General features: G+C 51.5%; 1 protein-coding gene across 3 annotated transcripts in view; it reads right to left on the bottom strand.

Moving 5' to 3' along the window:
- SHMT1 (serine hydroxymethyltransferase 1) overlaps positions 1–3,263 on the bottom strand; it is a 41,782-nt gene extending 38,519 nt beyond the window's left edge. The window contains exon 1 of one of the 3 annotated variants that reach the window (XM_032269150.1): positions 3,095–3,263. The gene's annotated coding sequence lies outside the window, so the exon portion shown is untranslated. The remainder of the gene's footprint in view (positions 1–3,094) is intronic. The other 2 variants (XM_032269149.1, XM_032269151.1) reach the window with 2 other exon arrangements.
- Between the last annotated feature and the right edge of the window lie 489 nt (positions 3,264–3,752).

The following is a 3,752-nucleotide window of genomic DNA, read 5'->3' as shown; positions in this document are numbered from 1 at the left end:
TCAAAAAAAAAAAAAAAAAAAAAAAAAAGAAATACAGCTGGGCCTGGTGGCTCATGCCTGTAATCCCAGCACTTTGGGAGGCTGAGGCAGGCGGATCACAAGGTCAAGAGTTCGAGACCAACCTGGCCAATATGGTGAAACCCTGACTATATTAAAAATACAAAAATTAGCCAGGCATGGTGGCAGGCACCCGTAGTCCCAGCTACTTGGGAGGCTGAGGCAGGAGAACCGATTGAACCTGGGAGGCAGAGGTTGCAGTGAGCTGAGATCATGCCACTGCACTCCAGCCTAGTTGACAGCAGAGCAAGACTCTGTCTCAAAAAAAAAAAAAAAAAAATTAGGTTGGGCACAGTGGATCACAACTTCAATCTCAGTACTGTGGGAGGCCGAGGCGGGTGGATTACTTGAGGTCAGTAGTTCGAGACCAGCCTGGCCAACATGGTAAAACCCCGTCTCTACTAAAAATGCAAAAATTACCCAGGTGTGGTGGTGGGTGCCTGTAATCCCAGCTACTTGGGAGGCTGAGGCAGGAGAATTGCTTGAACCGGGGAATCGGAGGTTGGAGTGAGGGGGGAGATCATACCATCGCACTCCAGCCTGGGTGGACAGAGCAGGGTGCATCTCAAAAAAAAAGAAAAGAAATACACAAGCTCAGGCATGGTGGCTCATGCCTGTAATCCCCAAACTATGAAAGGCTGAGGCGAGAAGATCACATGAACCCAGGAGTTCAAGACCAGACTAGGCAACATGGCAAAACCCTGTCTCTACAAAAAATAAAAAAATAAAAAAAAATAAAAAAAATTACCTGAGCCTGGTGGTACGTGCCTATATTCTCAGCTTCTCTGGGTGGCTGAAGCAGGAGGATCGCTGAGTCTCAGAGGCTGAGGATGCAGTGAGCCTAGATTGTGCCACAGCACTCCAGCCTGGGCAACAGAGCAAGACCTTGTCTCAAAAGTGAAAGAAAGGAAAGAAAGGAAGAGCTACTTCAGACTGTGCCAGAGAACATCCCTGAGCTGAAATCTGAGCTGGAAAGGAGCCAAGCATGAGATCTGGGATGAGAGCAATCTACGCAGAGTAAACAAGCACAGAGCACCCCAAGTTCAAATCTCAGAGAAAGGAGGAAGTGTGACTCACCATGGGTGGGAAATCAGACTTACACACCTGCAGTCTGAGGAGTCACAGGACCACAGGAGTCAAGACCAGCCTGGGTAACATAGTGACACCTCTGTCTCTCTAAAAAGAAAAAAAAACGGCTGGGCGCAGTGGCTCACGCATGTAATCCCAGCACTTTGGGAGGCCAAGGTGGACAGATCATTTGAGGTAAGGAGTTTGAGACCAGCTTGGTCAATATGGCAAAAACTCATCTCTACTAAAAATACAAAAATTAGCCAGTCATGGTGGCATATGCCTGTAATCCCAGCTACTCAGGAAACTGAGGCAGGAGAAGAGCTTGAACCAGTGAGGTGGAGGTTTCAGTTATCCGAGATCATGCCACTGCACTCTAGCCTGGATGACAGAGCAAGACTCCGTCCCAAAATAAAAGAAAGAAAGAAAAGGAAACTTAGGAATCTTAGGGACATCTTCATTAACATTCAGTAACACCTGGTAAGCACCTCAGCCAACACAGCTCACTGAAGCATCACTCATTACAGCATTAGATATTTCTGTAGAGGCACGGTTGCTCAGTGTGGCCAGATCCTCAACGCCAGGGAAAGAGACCCAGTAAGTGAGGTCACCAGCAAAGTCACCAGCCTCTCCATGCCTCCAAATCTTACCTGGGCCTCTATCACACAAATGGATCCAGCCAGCGGTCTGCTAAGGGAACTACTTTGTTGAACATCTATCTCACACACAGATTTTTGTGTTCTCTTGTTTATAGAGGAGGAAATTGAGGCCCAGAGAGCTAACTTGCCTAAAGTCATATAATAAGAGCCAGAATCTGAACTCTGGTTTCTCTTCACTTCCAATGCCTTGTCCCAGGACATTGCAACACTGCACTAAATAAAAACACAATTACCAACCTCCGTTCCAAGTTCCCCCAGGTAATAAATTTACGTTATTTCTTTCTTTCTCTTTTTTTTTTTTGAGATAGAGTCTCACTCTGTCCCTCAGGCTGGAGTGCATAGGTGCCATCTCTGCTCACTGCAACCTCCACCTCCTGGGTTCAAGCGATTCTCCTGCCTCAGCCTCCCGAGTAGCTGGGATTACAGGTGTGTGCCACCATGGCCGGCTAATTTTTTTGTATTTTTAGTAGAGGCGGGGTTTCACTGTGTTTGCCAGGCTGGTCACAAACTCCTGACCTTAAGTGATCTGCACAGCTCCATCTCCCAAAGTGCTAGGGATTACAGGCATGAGCCACCGCGCCCGGCCTACAATGTTATTTCTGTAAGAACCTCAACTGGTGTTTCCAGTCTATTCTCTGGGATAACTGCCCGAGTTTGAAGGCCCACATCTGTGCTGACCTCAGCTGGACCAAGGGTCACTTAACTCCCAGAATCTCAAAGCAGAAGCACCGGGCCAAGAACTTTACAGTGCAACATTTGTCTCCTACAACAGTGGGATGGCAGACTGTGGGCAACAGGAAAAGCTCATTCCCCAGAGGGATCTGGTGGGACAGGCCAAAAGTGGAGGGACCCTGCGCGTAGTGGTTAAGGGCGCAGGCTTTGAGAACCCGGGTTCGATTCCGAGCTCTGCCATTTAAGTTGTGTCCTTTCTGAACCCCACCACCTTGCTCACCTGTAAAATGCGGGAAACGGTTAACACTCGACTTGCAGCTTTGTCGTGAAGGAGCGAGGCGAGGAGCTGTGTTTAAATCGAAAATGCTCAACGAGAAAAGTGCTACTCGCATCCGCGGTAAGCCTTCGCATTCCTGCCAAAGGCCACCGAGGCCACCCCATCGCGCTGAATGTGCCTGGTACCGGGGAGCTGCGGCTGGCGGCCGCCCGACCCCCAGCCCAGGCGCGACGCAAGCGCTCCCCTCCCGTCGTTCCGACTGCAGGGGGTGAGGCACGGCAGGGGACAGAGAGGACGCCCGAGCACCCCAACCCCGGGATCCAAGACGCCGCGGCCCTCGGACCCGAAGCCGCCCACCTACCGGAACACGGCCACGCGCCCGTACCTAGCGACGCCTCGGTCCCACGCCGCCGTCGGTGCCACCAGAGTCCCAGGCCCGCTGACCCAACGCCCCGCGCACCGCCGCGTTCCAACCACGTGACCGGCCGCGCCAACCCCAAACCCAACTTGGCGCTGGACCGCTCGCGCTCTGTTGGTGCACCTCGCGCGCCAGGCTTCGGCCTGGCTCCGCCCCCAAAGACGCCCAATCAGAGCGCGCAGCCAAGCAGGGGCCGCCTCCAAACGCGCCCGCGCTACTGGCTGCGGCGGAGCGGCGGGCAGGGCTGGCTCCTCCAGGGCCGGCCGGGGGTCGCGTGGCGCAGCCGCGCACCTGGGGCAGGAACGTGTAGGACTGAGACGCTTTGGCTGCAAGGCTGCTGTGTGGACGGAGATTTCCGGGAAGACTGCACAGGGCCTTCCTCACTTAAGGCTGCCGCTTGGGCCGTGGGGATTATGGGTGAATTTTGTTCATGGTACTACTTTTAGTTAACAGGGTGGTCATTTAAATTAGGACAAATGTGGGACCAAAGTGCAACATTATTACTTTGTAGGTGTGGAATCCAGGAGCAGTCAGTTTATTATTACTGTTTTTATATATTTATTTATTTATTTTTAATTTTATTTATTTTTATTTTTTTTTT

Source organism: Sapajus apella, unplaced genomic scaffold, assembly GCF_009761245.1.
Source record: "Sapajus apella isolate SASKATOON/1434 unplaced genomic scaffold, GSC_monkey_1.0 scaffold189, whole genome shotgun sequence".
Lineage (NCBI taxonomy): Eukaryota > Metazoa > Chordata > Mammalia > Primates > Cebidae > Sapajus > Sapajus apella.
This window is presented reverse-complemented; position numbering and strand designations above follow the sequence as displayed.